At 36.9% G+C, this 21616-nt stretch overlaps 1 non-coding gene across 1 annotated transcript; it reads left to right on the top strand.

Moving 5' to 3' along the window:
• Positions 1–6314: 6314 nt before the first annotated feature.
• Positions 6315–6417, top strand: LOC125699512 (U6 spliceosomal RNA). The gene has a single exon (XR_007379592.1). It is a non-coding gene; the product is annotated as a U6 spliceosomal RNA (small nuclear RNA).
• Positions 6418–21616: the final 15199 nt, after the last annotated feature.

Below are 21616 nucleotides of genomic sequence, written 5' to 3'. Positions count from 1 at the left end.
AGGGCAAGCTTATTAGTTTTATAGCATCGTGGACTGTATTTGTAAGGCAAATCAATATTCAGTTGATAGATTCTTTAATAGTGCATTCTAGGCATAACATGAATTTCTGTTCCACTTTCAACACCTTTTCTGGTATGTTCTCTAGAGCCAGAAAAAGGTATGTGGGTTACTGAAAGCTTATTAATGCTTAAGAAAAATAAGAGCAGCTAAAGGCAGCTTTCTTTATCTTTTTTTTTAGGCATGTGAGAAGTTATGATTCATTTCTAATGTAAGGAAGTTATAATCAATACTTCGAATTTGACATCAGTGATGTATTGGCATTTAAAATATATGATGATATGTAGAGGCTAGGGGCCAGGGGAAAGGCTTATCCAATTCAGGATCTGTTGCAGGAGAGTTAGAAGGATTGGTTTTTTGTTTTTTGTTTTTTGTTTTTTTTGCTAATTTATAGAAATTATAGGTAAGGAAGATGGAAAGTACTTGAAAAAAGAAATATCTTTGTAAAAAATGAAGGTTTTGAGGGCATGCACTGTATTTTTTGAAACTCCTTTCATCCTTTATTTAGTGTCTCATGATGAATTTCAGGACAGCTTGCATAAAGTCATCAGTTGCTATCTTTATGATCAAAAACTGTTAAATTAGATTTTGACAAACTGATCTGTATCACTCTTTTATTCTAGTCTCTTAGGCTTACTTGCCTGTAAGCAAACATGTGTATAAAATTATTTGCAGCAAATAGTGATACTTTCTCACTGCAGAATGCAGTAAGCAGCATTCTTATGCTTACGTGTAGGCAAAACCCACTAAAATGCTGAATCTCCAGTGCTTTACACCTTGTGAAGTCACATCAATACAAAGAATGCAATCACTCTGGCCTCTAAGCAGACATTATTTTAATTACTGGTTTAAGTGCATGTGTGCTTCAGTAACAGCCATGCTGACTACCATGAATGCACAGGGAATACTTTTTTTGAAAGAAAGACCTCATCTGTTCCACTGACTAGAACCCTGAAATAATACTGCCATACGTAAAAATAATTTCAATGTAGAAATTAAGCAATGTTCTATCACATGCTTCTGTTTATTAGGAAAACTGCAATATAAGAGTAAATGGTAGCAAAAAGTTTGTTTCTTCTGAGTACCAAGAAGTTGCTTGTTTTAGAGGATATCATTTTCTAAAGTGAGCAATATTTGGAAAGTTCAGCTCGGCATTGCTTTTTGCATACAGCTATTTCCAGATCTTATACAATAAGGGCATTGTATATATTTTATACATATAGCATATATATTATTATATATAATAAGAGGTTTTTTTTGTGATAATGATTTAAACTATGACAATCCTGTTCCAGTAAGAATCACTCTGAGCAGGTGTCAAACACAGGTAGTCTGAAAGCTTGTTCAGTTTCCCAGTGACAACTATGACCTGTCAACTATGTAGGTTGCTCTGGAAGTAATTGCTCTTATTTGTTGCCGTGGAAACTGCGGTGGATGCAAAGAGCACAGTAACACTATTTGATAGATCAAATTCTCAGCAGTGTAGTCACCACAATTAGTTACACACTTCTGCCAGCAAGGAATGAGAGCCTGCATATTACTTTTGTGAAAATCTGCACTAGTGGAGGTGACCATTGCTGTCATAGCAGTTGTGAAACATCTTTGCTGAAATGTACCACCTGATGCCTTACTGTGCTAAAATCTGCTGTCTGGTCTCCATAAACATTGAGCAAGTGGATGTGGTGGATGTGAATCAAATGGAGGAATTCAGTTACACTCCTTTGCTTCATCCACACTTCAGTGTAAGACCCTTATGTCAGACTCTGCTTCCATCTGTCACACTGTAATAAAAGATAATGAAATATTAGTAGGAGGGTTCAACCTCTACTGCCATACCACCAGTATCTATTCACCTCTGATGTCATGGGCTTATGTAATAGAGTTGGAGACATTACTTCCAGAGCAGCCTTCATAACTGTAAAAAGTTCTACGTGTGTTTCAGTGTACACTGATAATCACGGCACAAACACAGTGACGCTTCTGCTTTTGTTTTTCTTTCCTCTTTCCCTACAAACTGAGGCACTGCTGTTGAACTCCTTTGAAACTGTTGGAGCTAGTGGGAGCCATTCATGTTTGGATAATTAGTGCAGATGACAAGAAAGCAAACTCTGTATTTTGCAGTGTCTATCAAATCAACTGAACTCATTTCTGCCAATTGATTTGATCTGTTTGGTAGCAAGTGTGGTATTTAAAGTTGTTTCATTGCAGTTCTTTTTGTTGTTGTTGAGATTTTAATCTGTCGCTTCAGAAGGACTGAAATTACATTACAGTGGACCCTTCTAGGATTAGCTCTGCAGTGTGGTTTTAATTTTGGTGGAAATTGATTTAAAATTCTCTTGTAAGATTCCCAAATTAAACATAATGAAAAACTTTTAGCAGTCTAATGGTATTAAGCTAGTTCTTATTAGTTCTGGTATGAAAAGACCGCTCTGGCTAGGAAAATAACAGATTTTTAAAAATTAACAGCATTGCAACAAAAGCCATTCAGTGGTCTGTAAATCTGATCACTTTACATCATCATGCATCTGTTGCATCTGTTCATGAGCAGTTGGTTTCCTGGTCAGCCTGTTTACAAGATGATAAGAATCTTTCTACTGATTTCAAGAGGAGTCAGATCAGACCTGGATGAGAGGAATTGAGGACGTTCTGGAAAGGAAGCTGACAGACTGAGGGAAACCAGTGGTGGACTGGCATTTTGAGTAGTCCTTGTGGAATAGTGTATGTGTAACTCATTAATGGGATTATGTTAGTGCAGTATTGGTGTTGTTATTATGGGCTAGGGCAGTAGGATTAGGTGAGTTAGAGATTCTGATCGGTCAATTTTATAACTTCGTCCTCTGGGGAACTGGTGTTCACCATCATCTGCCACATGGTAAGGTGTGCAATTCCTTTCGATAGAGCAGAAAGGCTCTACGACATCCAGAGATCTACACTATTTCTCGAGATAGCTGCTCAGGTAATGCTGGTCATCACCATGCTTGCGTGTTCTCTCTCTCCACTTTATGTGATCTTTAAATATATTTATTGAGGCAAAAACTTTCCCAATTCCCTCCACCTCACTATGATTTTTCCAATCTAGATGTATTCTTTCTTTTATATTCCTGTCAGTATTTTGTATATTTCAAAAAGGTTTCCATCTCCTAGGATCTCTTTTTTTGAAGCATAACAAGCTGCTCACTCCTTTGGAGAGTGAAATAAATTTTCAGTTTCTGCAATGTTCACATTGCCCTTTTAGTATTTTCACTTTCATAATATTCTTCTTATACTAAAGGGACAAGGACCATGGCTGCATTCCAAATGTGGCTTCAAGTCCCTAATGTAGTATTATAATGATTTATTCCAAGTACTACTTTTGTTTACTGTATCTATCCTAGAATCTCTTGCCTTATTAATTTAAATACTGTTAATCCTTGTGCAGATGGTTGTAAAGTTCTCTCCAGTACCAAGACTGAATTCAACTCCTGTTAAATGTTTTGTGGCATATGGCTATTGAGAGAGCACCACCTTTTATTACTTTTTTTTGTAATCTCATAACCTTATCTTTCTTTACAATGAATTGCAGATGCCAGTGAAGCCACTAACAGTATCAGCTTGTGATCCCTGTCTATTTGTCATTCAGAATTTTATTGCCATTCCATTTTTGTCTTTACTGGCTCTATTCTCTGGTTTTGTTTCATCAGCAAATTTCTTCACCTTCATACATATTTCATGTCTTAGGTCAGTGATATATAAAATGAACAAAAATGGTCCTAATACTGATTCTTGTGGCATTCTACTAATCCTTCTGTCCCAAACTGCTCTGTCTCATAAACAGCTTCTGTCTGTGACATTTAAGCCAGTTCCCTATCCACATATGTGGCTCACCCCAATACCATACTTAATGACTTTGGACCAAATGCTCTTTTCAGTTGTGTGGTGCAGAGGGAAATAAAAGACTGAAAGAAGGGCAGAAAGGAAATGGAGGAGGTAGGAGAGACTTAGTGACCTTTCTAAAATCCATGCAACCTAAATTCCTTCTGCAGTCCTGCCTCAATTAAAATTTAGTTTTTCAGGTGGTCTTCAACTTCCATTTTGCTGCTTGAAGGTAAGCAGTTTGCTTGTTGGCTAAGGCTTAAAATTCAGCTTAAACACCATTTTGATTTCATGATTTCAGCGTTACTATTTCACTTGTACGTTTTAATACACCATAAAAGCATCTACATTACCAATAGTTAGGCAAAGAAATGTCAAATCTGTGGAGCTTTAGTTGAAAAGGGGGACAAGGTAGAGTAAAAATGTTTCTCTTGTTGCAACCAGCTTTAATGTGAATGGGCAACCTGGGACCTGTGTCAAAGAGAAGATGATGGCTCTCTATGACAGCTATGAACATATTAGGTGGCATACTGCCTAGGAACACAGCACATCTTCCTGCTGCATTACTTCTAAACAAGCATAGTGAATGATTAAAGACCAGGAGGAGGTCCCAGCTGGTAGGAATTGTGCTCTCAGGGTTTGCAGAGATTCTTGCCCTTTGTGCTTCCTGGTTCGCTGCAAAGCTTCTGAACAAATAATTTGTTTTTAAACAAAAATATATTTGTATATTTAGAACCTATTTCATGTACATTGCATTTTGTCTTTTGTTGATATTTAAGTTCCTTTTTTTTTTCTATTGTATATAATATTCTAGTCTATAGCTGAGTTCTAACAAAGATTGGGAAAGGTTACTAAGTAGCCTTAAGTATCCAGAAGGAAGAAATCCCCAGTTAGCTTGTCATCAGTTTTTCTGGGGCTGTCATTCTGTACTTTGAGAATAAAAGAAAAATCTCTCTCATCTTGAAATCAGAGCATCAAATGCATTGTACCTTCAGAAACCACCTTCAAATTGTACTGAGGGGAATAATGGTGTCACCTCAAGTTGCTTAACATCTTTGAAAGACAAAACCCTTCTGGATTGCGTAACACAGTTTAATCCTAGGAGAGAGGCAATACTGTTTTCCTTCCTTATTTTCTTTTTGCTCTACCAAAATGTTCTCCTGCCACCATGCCTCCCCGTATTCAAATTGAAGGCAAGTCTTTGCTTCAAATGTCTTTGCCTATATTTCCTTCTTTAAGGACTATTAAATGAAATGGAACACTTATCTGGAATTAAAAGTCCCATCTGTAGTTGGATGAAAATTTATCAATAGTTAATAAAGCTTCACCCTTTCTTTTGGAGATTTCCATCGTCACCTATTGGAAAATTTTAATTTTAGTGCTTGCTTTTTTTTCTCATTCTTCAAACTCTGGAGCTTTGAGCAATCAACCACTCTTGTCATAGAGAAGATAGCATTTTACCTACTGAAAGTTTCGTAGTCCAATTCAGGTTTTATTGCAAATGGAAGATACTCAACATGCTTATTGTCTTACAGTGATCATCTTAAATTGTGCTCATTTAAACGAGAGATTCATGATATGATCTCATCAAACTCATTAGAATGGTTTTGACGTTGTAGCATATTAGTTTTGCCTTGTGTGATTGCCTTTCCAGGTAGCCATGAAAAAAATTCAAGCTTTTAAGAAAATGAGTCTTATGATATGTATAGGTATTTTTGATGCAGATATAGCTTCAGGCTTCAGCATGGGCTGAAGCCCATCAACTTTTCCAGGACATTTTGTGCATTTGCATGCCATTCTTGTAATTTTTCCTTTGCTGAGAGCCATGTTGCTGCTGTAGAGGCTTCACTGACTCAGCAGAGCCTCATTGTTTTCATTTATCAGAGCTCCAGTAGACTTGAATTCTCTGATCATGAAACAGTTCAAATTGTTAGACAGTTACAGGTGGGTCTTTCTTGACCAACCTGATCTCCTTCTGTGATCGAGTGATCAGCCTGGTGGATGAGGGAAAGGTTGTTGACGCAGTCTACCTAGACTTCAGCAAAGCCTTTGACACTGTCTCCCCCATTATTTTCCTAGAGAAGCTGGCTGCCCATGACTTGGACAGACACTATTTGCTGTGTAGAGAACTGGCTGCATGTGCAGGCCCAGACAGTAGTGGTGAATGGATTTAAAACCAACTGGTAACTTTGGTCATGAGTCATGTTTCCCAGGGGTTGGTGTTGGGGCCTGTCCTATTCAGTATTTTTGTTGATGACCTGGACGATGGGATTGAGTGAGCCCTCATTAAGTTTGCAGATGACAGCAAGTTAGGAAAAAATGATGATCCGCCTGGGATTAGGAAGGCCCTACAGAGGACTCTGGGCAAGCTGGATAGCTGGACTGAGGCCAGTGGGATGAAGTGCTCACTTTGGTAGTGCATATACTAAAATTGGAACAATAGAGAGAAGATTAGCATGGCCCCTGCACAAAAATGGCATGCAAATTCATGAAGCGCTCCATGTTTTTTGAGGAAGTTTTTCACCCAGAGGGTGGTGATGCACTGGAACAGGTTGCCCAAGGAGGCTGTGGATGCCCCATCCCTGGAGGCATTCAAGGCCAGGCTGAATGTGGCTCGGGGCAGCCTGGTCTGGTGGTTGGCGGCCCTGCACAGAGCAGAGAGGTTGAAACTAGATGAGCACTGTGGTCCTTTTCAACCCAGGCCATTTTATAATTCTTATGATTCTCTTCAACAGGGACAGACTGAAGCTTAACACATAACTGAAAAGGTATTACTTGTGGGAATAATCAACTTCTTAATATACAATTAAATGAATAATTTTGCTGAGTAATAAACTCCCACGAGAAGGTAGTTGTGATTAAATATCACGCATATGTGGTTGCTGTTCTTCAACTCAGTTCCAAACAAAGAACCAAATTAAATGTACAGTACATGTACAGTAACAGTAATTGAGAAAACAGTTTAAAGTCATGAGTTTATCAACTCATAAAAATAACCTGTTTGCTTTCCATCAAACATTCTCTGAGGGGAATTAATAGCCACCTTTCAAGAAAGTGGTTGGAAATATGTGAGCTGTGCTTGAGAAGTTATTATTTCAGTTTTCTGTGGTGGTAGTTTAACTGTAAATCAGTGTGCAAAAGTGCATGCAGGCAACAGAAGACATGGCTTATTTTGTTGTACGTGGGAAAGATATTGATTTTGTGTTCTACTGCTTGAATATATCCATCTTTCTATATGTATCACATAAAAATTACAACTAAAATTGTTGGAAGTTTTTGAATGTGAAATATAGACGAGGAATGTTTTCTTGTCTTCACCAATTTTTTGTGAGGTAGAAGTGTTCTGTCAATCAGTTTATTATGATGAGGTTTTGCTGCAATTGCAAGTGAAATCTCTTGGTATTGCAAAAATGTGATTTATACATGACAGTAGAGTGTGTGAGCTGCAGGTCAAACAGTAAATATTCTACTGCATTTAGGATAGTTCTGTGTCTAAGGCATTATCTGTTTGTCTGCTTTCCATATGGTTCCCATAGCTATGTTTTCTGATCATTGGGTTTGATTTCTGATGCTGTAGATTTCTCAGGATGATCTTAACTAAAACCTTCCTCAATCGATTTCTAGTTTTTAAAAATTAGGTATTTCTATATGCTAGAGAGTGTCAGGAACATGAAGTTTGTATTTCTTGTTGTTGGAGAAGGTAAGTGAAATAAATGACAGAGGGAATGCCAATGTGACTGAGACCACACTTAGAAAGCACTAAAAGAGTGGAAAGCAATGACAGCAGTTGATACTGTCATTTAAATTTAATTTTAGTAACAAAAGTAGAAATTAAAAAGAACCTGGAATGCACAAATAAACGATTTCTATACCCTGTTGGTTGGTGCTTCTATGAATGGAACTCTTTATGGAATTTGCTACTGCTGAGAAGTTCTAAATAAGAATCTACAAATAAGGAGAGCTTTATAAATGTACGGTTACTGTTTTAAGTTTCAGTAATGCTTTTATGCTCAAACCTGTAGGGCTGTTGCTTATGGTTTATACACTAAAACACTGTATTATAAAGCATGCACTAAAGCACTGTATTTTGATATAGAAAAAAAGTCATTTCTTTCATCCAAAGCAAACCTAAGAAGGAATCACTTTGATACAGCACAAACTGCTCAACAAACTCATCCACTGTAGTAGCAAACATTTTAAAGATTTTAGAAATGAAGAGGAAAACACAGTAGATAGTCATAGCCTTAAGAGTAGGGTGTTATGCAATGTTTTTAGAGTGCATTAAGCACACTTGATTGCTTCTGTCAAAATACTCATAATGGGAAAGGAAGCCTCAAGCAAGATGTTTAAGTACCATTAGAATGGCCAAGCTTGTGCAGTCGTGGTTCTTACTGACTGTTGGGTTGTTCTTTCACTCATGATCCACAGTGAATGCTTTTCTATTTATTGCATACAAGGTAAAAAAAATGTTATGCTTTGCTATAGTGTGGAGAGGTATATTTTTGAGAATTCAGAAGAAATAATCAGATATAACAATTCTTTATCTGTTGATTTCGTAGAATCTTCATTGCCAATAAACATTGAACACTAAGAATTGAACGTGAGCTCCAACACCTACAAATGTTTATCAGGACTGCACACAGACTGAACTTAATTCTTGACAGTCCCTAATGGCATAGCCATGAACTTTTCTGATCAAGGACTTAGATTTTCATTTGCAAAAGCATAATATGACTATATATCTGAGACTATGTAAAATAAATGCTGGCTTTTTGTATGAAATGTTATTAATCTTCTGTTTCTCAGAACAAAACAGGAATGAGAATCAAAAGCCACTTCATGTACTTGTTTATATCCTCATATCAGTTTTTTTCGGTGTCATAGCAGGGGCAGGTGCTAGTATAAAAGTCTTAAAGGTTTTTTCCTTCTCACTGTAAATGATAAATACTTCTGTTACGTACCCAGAAATTAAGAAAGCAAATGACCTGTGAGGTGTTTCTAACAGGAGATTTTATTACCTTGACAATAGTGCCATGTAAGTACTATAAGCTGTGCCCTTACCTGCTGTAAAATAAAAGACAGGGCAAGCATTTGAATACATCCCAGGCCAGGTATAAATGCAGCTGTAAAGTTCAGATTTGCATATTTTTTTTACATGTGTTTATGAGTTAGATAATCAGAAGGGGCAGAGTGGAAGTCAGAAATGTCAGAAGCTTTTCTCTGTCATTTTATACTAGTCACCAAGAAATCAGTGCTGGGGAATAGGCTGTAGTTTTGGTTGCTCAAGCAAAAAGGGAGGGAAGGGTGCAAAAGCCAAGTGGGCTATTTGAATAGGAGGCAAGTAGAAGTAGACAGGCACAGCAGAGCCAGTGAGGGATGTCAGGTAAATAGGTTTGGCAAGCATCACCTGCCTTGATTCAGTGAATGGCAGCCAGTACTTAGCATAGAAATGCCAAGAGTCAGACTAAGGAGCTATTCCTTGGCAATTTGTGATCCTCAGTATCCAGAAGAAAATGTGATGTTGGACTGTGGTGTAGAATATACCCACCAGATGGAAATTTGGCATGGTCAGAACTTTCCAATTCTTTCTCTTTTCCCTTGTTCCCAAAACAGTTTTTATTCTCACGACAAAAATGTGCTGTTCTTTGTAAAATATAGAGGCATACTTTTAATGAATCTCATGTGATTTCATGTTTGACTGCACTTATGGTTAAACACCTCAATTCTCCTGAGAAGCGTTTGCAGTGACATAGTGTGGTACATCCTCTATGCTACCATTCTACCTTACTATATCCTGAAAAACCACGGCCCTTTCATCACTCCAGAGATAATGTGCATCAGAGTAATCTTTCTAACCTGTTAGCTTGACCATCAGTGGGACATACTGCAGGGTAACTGGTAGTTGTGCAGCTGGTGCAGTTCCAAACTGAGAAACTGTTGTGACAGCCAGCTGGATTGGTTAGAATAGTCTATAGGGCCAAAAAGGGAGGAAGAGAAAGTAAAAGGAGCACTCATTTAGCTCCTTCAACTCCTTAGAGGAGTAAGATTTCACATATGAATAAGATTATATTACAGTGATCTGAACAACTCCTAGGTTTGTACTCATAGAACAAGTACAAATATTCGGACTGATTCATTATCCTTTTTATACTCTCAAATTGTGTTTAAAGTTAAATTACTGAAATAGCTGTACTTCCTGCTTGTAATCTAAGCATAGCAGAAATGTAATGCTAGTGCAGGAAACTGGTGAAAAGCACAGCCTACTGTTCTCAATATTTTAATTTAAATACACAGTTTTGAAAATTATTGGAAACTTTTTGCAGATCAAAACAGTTCCTTGAGCTAAAACTGCCATCATAATTTGCCTTATCTGTCTCTACTTTTAACAGAAATATTTGCTGCCATTTTTTGACCTTTGATTAGCATCTCTTATTATGTAAATGAAGAAAGACCGTGTAAAAAGCTGGCTCTGTGTATTTACATAATGATTTACTTTCCTAAGTTGAGCAGTTAAAACTAAATAGTTTTTAAATTTATTTTGTGTAATTGCTGGCCCTTTATTTAGCACTTAGAGTAAGAGGAGCTAAGTATTTTACCCCTATAAAAATTCTCTTTAATCACTATTTCCATAATGTTCAGAGAAATAAAGCTAGGTATTAAAAAAAAGAAAATTCTGAAGGGAAAAAAAGAGAAAGCTGGAAAGATTCAAATTATGTATGACATGAGAACAGACAGCAGACACTCAATATCTACTCCAATAGTTACTGCAACTATTTACAGGCCAAGGTAAAATTGTTTGACTTGATAGAAACAAATGCTCAATGAATGAATGCCTGCAGCAAACGCGTCAGCAAAGGAAAATGCTATGAGCTTTTTTTGGGGGGGCTGAAGAAAAAAATCCGAAATGTAATCTCTATGAAATTTCTTTAAAGCATTCTTTACAGAATGTTTTGCATGCAGAGAGATTGCATGTCAGAAATGCAAAATTAGGTACAAAATAAGCCAAATAATGGTGAACATCTTAAGTGTAGAAAATAATATATAATGTATGATATTTTAAATCTCATTAAAAACACGAGCGTATGTAATTTTGTGGCAGCCAAACCTCCAGAGTATCAATGGAAAGATGTCACTTCTCTGAGGGCTCCCTTGTATAAGTGCTTTAATAAATGAAGCACATACCCAAAGAATATCCCTGCATGCACAATATTTCTGTACTCTCAGAAGCCTCATATATGGTTGTATAATTTCCTAATCTGACATAATCAACAGAAAATCTCCACATTAAATTAATGTTCAAGATCTAATTTTAGCCAGCAAGAACCATGACAACTATGCGTAAAGCTGATACTCCATCCCTGATTTCCCTTTTGCTCTTCTCTAAAAGCAGCATCCCTGTGTGGTGGCAGAGAGCTCTGCAGTGATTGAGATGCCATCTCCTGGCTGAGCTATAAAACCAAGCCACAGACTTATTGTGGTTATTCAAGATGCTATAGTGACTGTTTCCTGGCCCAAATCCAACCTTGGTAATTATAGTTAGGTTTTGTAATTTCTCTTTCCACTTTCCTCTCAATAGGGTATTCTTCCTTGCTGCCTGTCCTAGACTGCTGTGTAGTGTTAATGTGGGCTGTTAAACAGCTGCTGTGTTTCTCACTGCAAGTGGCTGCATTTCAGTGGTAGGTAAATGACTGTATCCTACAGTGCCTTGAGAATTCATGGGATAAAGGACACTTACTGTTTTTATTTTACCACTTGGTGCCTAAGTTTTATTGGAGTCTTGCCTGGTAGGTATTTCTGTATGAAATATGTAGGTGCTTCAAGGTCTGAGAACAACAAGGATAGCCAAAGAAATAACTGTCTGGATTCTTGCAATCTTAAATGCTGAGAATTCTTTTTAAGATTATATACATTGGGCTGTCCACTTTTTTTAATGGCATCTGTAGTCTAATAAGCAGAAGATAATCTAACCATGCTTACAATGTTTACTCTAGAAGTCATGGATTTCTGTTAATGATTGTACCCATCTTTACATACAAGCTCCTTAAATAGCACATTCAGAACAGCATACATTGGTTTTTAAGGCAAGCACAGTTCATAGGTATTTAAAAAAAAAAAAATTACACCAAAGAAAAACAAAACAAAATCCTTAAAGCAACACAATCTGAAATGGAATAGGCAAGTAATAAAATTAATATTTCAGTTTTTCTGTAATTATGTCTAAATCAGCAGACTATTAATAAACACAAATATATGGATCAGTTTTCCTGGACCTCTGGTGGCTGTTCAAGGCAAGATACAATATCATTGGGATGAAGAAAGCCTTTGCACTGACAGAGCTATGAGACTTCACTAGAATTCTGTTTGTTCCCTGAGACAATCACACCATGAGAGTGCTCCTGTATTAGATGCTTCTGTTGACGTCCTACCAGGCTCATGAGACCTTTAAATGTGATATGGGGGCTATATGGAACTATTTACATTTCCTCAGAACACATTATTATTTTTGCAGAAATTATAATAGTTGTTTGGAAACTTCGCATTCTGGGCATGGAGAATTTTTTTGAGAGTAAATGGTTCAAATTTTTGTTATAACAGCAATCTGTTATAACCTAGGCTATTAGAAATTGGCATTAAAATTGTCAGATCCACATTCTTCCGATTGTAAACATGAAATCTTATTTTATCTGTTGATGGCAATTGAAGGGAACAGTTTAGCTAACAAAAGCATTTTTCTTTAAGGTAATTAATTTACTAACAGCAAAAATTATGTTTTAGTCTGGTATTAATTAAAAAGGCCAAACTATCAGCCCCTAGAAATCCAGCTCATTTTAGGAGGAAGACTAACCTTTAGCATTGCAGTCCATTAATGCCATGGCTTGATGTTCATTGCATCTTCAAACCTTCCAGCTTGCTACAAGCAGCTATCCTTTAACAACACAGCCTGCAGCTGTTTTTCTATCAGAAACTACAATTGTCGCATTAGTACGGACAATGGATTTTTTGCTTCATTGTTCCTATCCTTAGCCTGCATTTTGGCAGTCTTTGTAAGTGTGTGTATCACATTTATCTCACTCTTTAACTAAATGCACTTACGATTCTGACCTGGTGTATGGATGCCTGCTCTTGTGTTAGCGTAATGTCCATACATCTAATTGATAAGTTATAATGCAGCTTTAACCAGTCATTTAAAATAAATAAGATCATAATTATCAGTTTCCATTCACCCATTTATTAAATAACAATGTTCACACCGAGCAGTTTGATTTTGTGTTACAATAAGGCAGTCTCTACATGATGACAGATGGTGTTTCATTTTGCCGATGCTGTGCTAAAGTGCTGTGAGTTGTGATGTGTTTGATTTTATTAGAGATCAGATTTAACACATGCATGCTACATAACTGCAATAGCATTCCCATTTCTCATCTGTAGGAGAAAATGAAACTGTGATGAAATGTAATATACTCACCCTCAGGCAGAACTAGTGGGATTGGGAATTGCAACATAATAAATCTAATGGATATTGCACTACAGGACACTAGAAATTTACTGTTATTATGTTCAGGGAAGGAACTTGATTTTGTAAAACTCACTTTTATTTCACTGGCGTCAGTGCAATTTCACATTATTTAACCATTATATCCCAACGTTTTGCTGCACTGAAAAAGTAACCTGAGTTGGAGGAACAGAGCAGTCAAAGAGCCCAAAAGGGAAAATACAAATTCCGAATAATGAAATGACTGAAATTATTAAATGCAAATTACTGCCTGACAAAAGTTACATTATAGTTAATAATGTCTTATTGCTATGCATGTTTAAAGTCATTTGTCACTTATAACAATAGTACATTGCCTATCAATATTACAGATTCATATAAATTACAATACCCAGTTTAGTTAATCAGAGACGTTTGAACTTGAATTCTGAGATAATATTTATTCTTATGTAATTCTGTAAAACGTGCTGCTTTAAACGTTTGAATTTCCATCAATTCAGAAGGAATTCTGTTTGATCAAATCTAACATATCTGTCAAAAAGTGTTTCCTAGAGCACACCATTTTAGGTATAACTAATCCACTTTAAGGAACCATTCTGAAATACATGATGGTAATTCCATCATGATAACGGAAGAAGTACTGCAGTTTAATCCGAAACTAACAGGTTAATAGGCTTGTTATGTTAGAGTCATAGAATACCCCAGGTTGGAAGATTACACAGATCATTGAGACCAACTGCTGGCTCCGCACAGGACCACCCAACCCTGATGTCTGAGAGCACTGTCCCAATGCTCCCTGAGCTTTGGCAGCATGGGTCTGAGCCCACTGCCCTCTGGAGCCCTAGAGCCTTTCCCTAACCCAAAACCTGACCCTTCCCCAGGGCAGCTCCATGCCATTTCCTCATGTTCTGCCACTGTCACCAGTGAGCAGAGCTCAGTGCTGCCTCTCCGAATCCCTCTGGTTTTTGTAGTCTGTGTATGGAATATAGAGTTTCTCAGAGTCCCAATTACATGCTCAGAGCAGCCCAACAAGCCTTTCTAAAACACAAATGCATGAGGTATTCCATCTGAAGACTGTATTTTCAGAGGTCTTTAAAACTGTGGTCAGGCTGCAATTACCCAGTGAGGCTGTGGTGCTTTGTTTTCCAAGGCAGCATCATTCCAGTGGAATGGGAGTGGTTTAAGTGAGTCAAATGAAGAGCACCAAGTTGGTCCTGTCTGTGTTAACTTTACCTCTTAATTTCTGTTGAAATGCGGTACTCGTATTTGCTTCGTGCATTTATGTTGGAAGTAGAGCAAGGTGCCAAAATACTGAATTTTGACCAAAATTTTATGATGTCACAAATAGAATACCGGATACTGAAGCTTCTGTTTGTTGATGTCTTGTGTGCATTGTTCGTTGTTTTTTTTTTTCTTTTGGAAAAGTGCTTTTAAACCTCAAGACTCCTAGAGCCTGTATTCTGATTAAAATATCAATCTTTGCCATAACAGAGCTCCTTGTTTTGGAGAGTAGATTTTGCAGTCCTATCTCTTGTAAAACAGCAGAACATATCTGCTGTAGAAAGCAACAGCTTTCAGGAGTGACTGTTAAATGCTATTTAATATAAAATAGAGTAATCTCAAATTAACCTTTTTATTAATTTCAGCTTTTGTTTGTAAGCACTTAGCACTCTTGCTATAATCAATCAAGTTACCGTGACACAAGAAGTTTTTGGGCCTCATCACTGAGACTTTTTAATAGTGAGGAACATTGATCAGCACTTCTGCAGAAAAGGTAATAAATCACATTAAAGAAAAGAGAAAAGAAAACGAAGCAAATTATTGTTGGGTGCTAATTAAAATATTGTTAGTGCTAATTAAAAGGTGTGGTGCACAGAGGGAGCTGTGTTGCTGTTGGGTCACAAAATGATGCTTCGTGTTGCTCCAGTTCTGTGTATATACTTAATGTAATGCATAGTAATGAACTTCTTGTACACTTTGGTAGAACAGCTTCTCTGGAGAACAGAACCAAACTTCTTCAAAGGAAGAAATAAGCAGGATGTGCCACTTAACCTTGTCACTGTAGCAGGGCTGCCAACCACTAGATCAGCCTGCACAGGGCCCTGTACTTGATGTCTTCTAGATCCTATAGTACTGAATACTTTAATTTCTTCAGGTTAATTATTTTTATGACCTTTATAATTTGCTAGGCTTTTATAATTCTGTAATTTTACAATATTCTTTTTTAAAGAAAAAAATGCTTAGCATAAGCAAACTTCATAATTTGAAAATTTAAGACAGAAGCTGTTTTCACTGTTAGTGCAATTTATCATTATTATATAACAGCCTGCTAGGGTATTACTGGAAAGATGTTTATATGTGTGCTGTGCATTCATATACAAAGATTTTCCCAGATCTGAACTATACAAGACAATACACTACATTTCAACTGTTTGCAAATGATATGTGCAGTAATATGCTCCCAAAGGTTGCTCTATAAGTGGTTTTTTAATGCTTTTTCCATAAAGAAAAGTAAAGAAAGCAGTTGTTATTAAAAAATAATACAAATTAACTACTGATTTAAATTTTCAACCCTAGTCTGGCACTCATTGGTGGAGCTGCTTTGATTGCATGAGTGAATGAGTGACAGTGAGACACATGTATTTGTATATATATATATATATATATCTACAAATAAACCTAGTCCTAAAAAACACTCATTTTCTCTGTCGAGTGCACTGTAAATATGGTGCAGTAGGAGAAAAGCTCAATTAGGAAATTTAATATTTTTTTGTATGACCTGCTCAGTATGTTAAGTGCTGGCACTTAAAGTTCAATATCTTTAGCTGCTGTGGAAATGAAGGTGACACAAATTTTGCCCGTGTTAAGAAAATAAAGCAAGACCAGACCTTAATCTTATAATCAGTTTGGATTTCCATCCTCATTTATAACTGTTGATCTTAGTGTGTACATTGATTTAAAGATGGAAGTTAATATATTTGAAAAGCGTTCACTTGAGTAAGTTTTTCAAAACCAAATAGCATCTCAAGTGGCTTGTCTTCCAGCTCAGTTAGTGACAGCCAGGCAGAAGCCATGCAGCTCCCTAGGGCAGTAGGCACAGCTGGTAGGTGTCATCATTTCCTTCTGTGTCTTAGTCCTGGGCACCAAGTCGGACTTGTACCTGTTTTTCTTTTACAGCCTCAGGTGTGCTGAATGAGCACAGTTGTTGTGGGTGGCTAATTCATAATGCAGAGTGTGTTCTGTGGGCCTTTATTGTTCTATCTGTGGGATTGCTGTTAATTTGCGTGTAGGTATTCTCAGGTGATCTCCAGTCACTCCATCATCAGGAGGAGACAAGAGAGGGAATTTTCATGCCCCAGGCAGCACCCGTTAGAAGGCTAACAGTCAAAGCCTGATGAGAATCAGCCTTCCCCTGAGCCAGCACACTGAGAGAGAACTAAGGACAAAATCCTCTTGCTATAACTGTGGCCTATGTTTTAAGAACATTTGGGAAGCTAAAGCATTAGGATCGTTTTTAGTAGGCGTTGCATTTCTAACGTAGAAAACAACTACAAAGAAAGATTTCTTTTGGTTCTGCTGGGTGTTTTAACTCCTTTCTCCTTGCTCTCCTTTGAGTCTTCATGAAATTAAGGGTGTGTCAGAACGAGATCACTGCCTGCTGATGTGGTAATGGCTGGAATGGCTTCTCATACCAGAAGGGTCTTCTTTTGATGGCCTGTTATAGCACAGCTGTCACTCATAAGGGTGTGTTCTTATTATTTTGGCATCATTCGTCTCCTGTAAGCTGTGATAAGTGATTTCCCTGTCTGAGGACGATATTTTAGATCTGCCAGGTATTGCAATTCTGGATTCTTCAACAACGTTACAGAAAGTGATTTGTTGAAAACTATGAGAAGCATTCAGTAGAACCCAGCTGTTGAGTATAAGATCAATATATGATCCAATGGTTACACTTTCAATAATCTACACTGATTTTTTCCTATCTGCGTTTAGGAAGGAAAAAAAAAATCCAGCATATACTTCACTCCTGGAACTTGTTCTTTAATTTAATTTAACTTTATTGTTGTGTTTTCTTCCCTCTATCCTCTTTCTCATTAAACATACTGCTAATTATCCCTTTCAGTGAAATTACTTCTTTCTTTTGTCAGAAACTCTCAACACTTCTTGAAAGGGAGGAAAATAATAGGTTTTTATCAGTAATTTTTAATGTTTTCTGTTATAGAATCATAGAATCATTTGAGTTGGAAGGAACCCTTACAGTCCAACTCCCCTGAAATGAGCAGGGACACCTACAGCTCCATCAGGTCACTCAGAGCCCTTTGTACTGACAGTCGCAGCAGTGACTGAAAACCAAAAAGCCCAATAATGGTTGTTATTGCCTGTATGGATCTGAAACTTGATGGGAAATCTGGATAACGCCCTCACAATACCAAGTGCTGATACCATATTGCTTTTCTGTTTTGTGCAGATCTTAGCCCTACAAATGCATAGTAAAGAGTTTCTGAAAAAGGTGTTTTATTTACTTCTCTTCCTGGTTTTTTTTTTTTCCAACTTTTAATTGCAGGTGAAGTAAAAGAACTGTACATTGAATATGGTTTGCATAAAATTGCACAGGCTTGCTGGCCATGGTAGCAACTTAGAAAACTGTATTGAAAACATTTACAGTGTTGATTCTTCACCAAGATGCCCATTGAAAAAATACAGAGTCCTCCAGCAGCCAAAATAATGCCATAAAACTTGGTTGATCTTGAGCAACAACTGAATAAGCTCTTGATTAGCTTGCAGTGCTTAAGCAGACTGTGTGCTGTGACCTGAGCTTATCATGATGCTTCTCAGATCTTCTTTTATCCTCTGCTTCCTTATCTTAACTGCTCTTCTTTCATTTAGACTGATGTTTTTTCTAGTATAAACACTGTTTTCCTTAAAAGTGTATTGTCCTTTCTTCTGGAGTGCTTCAGTTTCTGTACGCAGACTATCACCGTTGTATGGTACAAATGCCATGGTTATATCGTGTCTTATTTTAACACCACTGGTTAACATGGGTTGTATTGTAATGCTAGCCTTTCAGTTCTGAATCAGAGCAGCAATTCGCCACTTTTCAAAGAGGAGGTGCTGACTGTGGATCAAGTACAGCACATCTAAATGGTGCTGCCAGCTTAATGTAGCTGGGTTTTGGCCTTTGATTTCTTAAAGACCAGAAACGAACCTCTCAGTTGTTTGGCTTTTTGTTTTTTAGTTATTTTAAAAAAAATAATTAAGTACTAAATTCAGTGTATTTTTCCTTATCGTTCTTAGGGATCTACATGCTGGATAGTGGTGTCTGGCTTAGGTTTCTTTGTATTAATATCTGGAGCCTTATTTGTAAGTGTTTCATGATTCTGTCATCCCAAATGCGTTTAAAAATATTACTCCTGCATTTCACGTAACTTTTGTGTCTGTGCATAAAGTGAAAGTCAGGACAAAGCAGACAATTCCCTTGGCTCTCTAACTGCATTTGAATTTAATTTGCCCCTTTCATCTCCTCTTTGTTTTCTCCAAATTGTAAGATTTTTTCAATGGATTCTCCAATGTATTTTGTTTGTACTGTGCCTAATGCCATTGTCAAGTGACCCTTAGTCTTTCAGTAATAGGCAACATTTATAATAATATCAGTTTAAAGACAATTTGGAGACACAAAAGACCTAATTATGCAATGTTGGGGGGTGGGAGACAGATAGAAGCCTCTTTTATTTGAAATATATTTAATTTGTGCTGAAGAGTAGTATTACTTTCAGATATTAATCATCAGTTTCCTGTGTGTTTCTGGATTTCCAGTAAGAAAGATGTACAGATATTGTGAAATTTAATTCTTTGCCTGATAGCTCTTGGCAACGTTGTAATATTCAGTTCAGATGAAAATGTCCATAAGAGCCTAAAGAAAGGTGATGCATTTTGTGGGACAGCTGCAGAAATGGGTCTTTATGATCACGGGAGATGGTTGTTGTTGTGGAACTCATTCTGATCAATTGCTGGAATTTAGTAACCTGTGAAAACCTAGCCAGCTTTTGTGTCTTCTGAGAAGCGTACCAAAGAAGTGTTACGTTGTGCGGGTGGCAGTGCTACAGAATTTTGATCAAATCCACATCTCTTGCTGGCTTTCTTAACATATGTTACATTTTATATAATGCACACCAAGACAGCTTTAAGAAACTGATCTGTCCGGTCCGTCTTCGTAGATGGATGCCTTCAGTAGTGTTTGAATTCATCACTTATTTCCTTTTACTTATTTTTATTTTTCAGGTCAGATTTGAGTATTACTGGTGTTAATTCTGAATTCCGAATAGCAGTGATTAGCTAGTGCTGTTCCATAATGCCCTACATTGCCTTTCTTTGCTTAGAATTTCATATCTGGCATTTTTAATGTTAAGGTCAATGTTATTGATCCTGTGGATCTGTTCTTCTGCTGCATTTTTTTTTCAAGGCTCACACAGATAGGCTAACTAATCTTAATATCTTGTGTTTGCAACTCTGTTTAGCATGAAATCAGTAACTGACATATTAATTATAATAATCTGTTAAATATACTTTACCTACATGTTAATTATAGCAGACCATTCTCATTTATTTCTCTGGGTAGGCTATTAATTCAACCCAGATGGTACAGCTTTTTGAGACTGCAACACTCAGTGTGAACAGAATAAATCATGTTGCCAAGATACAGGAGCAAAAATGTTATCACATCTGAATAGGCTTTAAAATTATATAACCATGAAAAAATCTTACCTTTTAATCAGGGAAGAGGTTTAGTTAGAGCAAGGTCAGTAGCCCAGGCCTGTTCTGTAAGGCAGGAAGAGCAACCTGGAAGGAAGTACAGGAATTTCTGTTACGTGCCAGATTATCAGCCATTTTGGGATACCTTTCTCTCCAGCCATAAGTATGTAACCTGAAAGACACAATGCAGAAAGACTCTGCCCCTCTTTTAAAAGACAAGATCAGTTCCTCCTGATTCCACCTTTCCCCTGTTAGTGTGCTGAATAGGTAGTTCTCTGCTGGCTATAATGAGAAGGATTTTTACTTTGTGAAATGCTTTTTAGGTGAAACACTGCTGCTTGAATATCTCATTTATTCTAAGCCTGCCCTCCTACATACTCAGGCAGTTCTGCCAGGTTTACTTGTAGTTTATTTGCTGGCTTTTTTCATTTTTTAAATTCTAATTGGATGTATTAATGAGGCATAAGCTGGATCACATTTGTGTATTTCAAAATCCCCTATTTCATCTAGATGAATGAATCAAGACAAATTAAAAAAAAAAGATGGTCACCTTTATCTTCTTTTTTACCATCTAGAATAAAGTTTCTAAATAACAGACATGGAGCTTTCCATTACAAAAGCCTAGGCTATTTAAACTGAACATCCACTCATTTTAAGTATAGAGAAACATTCTTCTCATTCTCTTACTCTACTGTAGAAACTTGAATGGAATAATAATACTTTTAAGTGTGTCATTTGTTCATGTACACAGAGAAAATAATGAGCTTATGTCAGGATGAAAGTTATATATCAAAATCTTCCTGATGTATAGATGTTTCCAAAACACTCAGCCAGCATGGTGGAATAAATTAGAATATTTTTTTTCAGGTTTGTTAGATGCATTCACTTTAAAAGGTTATACTTTGGGGTAATATAGGGCAGTTATGTGCTAGCAGTTGTTGCCTGAGCCTTTCTAGGCAGTACCAGTTTAATGGTTCTTCAGGAAACAAACCTGAAATACTAATTCAATAGGCAAATATAAGTCAGACAAAAAAATAACTGAAGTTTTACCAGTCCTTTGGTAATTTCAAATAATCTAAGTAATCTGTGTACTTTGAAGTGAAAGGGTAAACCTTGTTTATGACATTAGAGCTCTGTACAAGTTATACCTCTCTGCTACCATGAAAAAGCGATCAATAGTTGATGTTTCTACTCAGCATAAACTCCCAGCCTTAATCAGCTACTCTATTGCTTTGCTCCACTTCCCTTTTTTTTCTGGTATTGCAAAGTGTATGTTTTAAAATTTGAACTATAATTACAAGCCATATAAAACAGGACTGCTTTCTAATTGCTGTTAAACATGCTGTTAATTGCTTTGCTTGTTGGGAGTCTGACAGTTCATCTCTTGGAATTAATTTGTTTCATTAAGGGCAGGTAAAACAGCACACTTGAGTGCCAGTCTGATTTGAATTTGGATTTGAAGGT

The sequence above is a fragment of the Lagopus muta genome, chromosome 12 (genome assembly GCF_023343835.1).
Source record: "Lagopus muta isolate bLagMut1 chromosome 12, bLagMut1 primary, whole genome shotgun sequence".
In the NCBI taxonomy this organism is placed as follows: Eukaryota; Metazoa; Chordata; class Aves; order Galliformes; family Phasianidae; genus Lagopus; species Lagopus muta.
The sequence above is the reverse complement of the archived record's forward strand: the minus strand, read 5'-3'. Positions and strand labels throughout refer to the sequence as shown.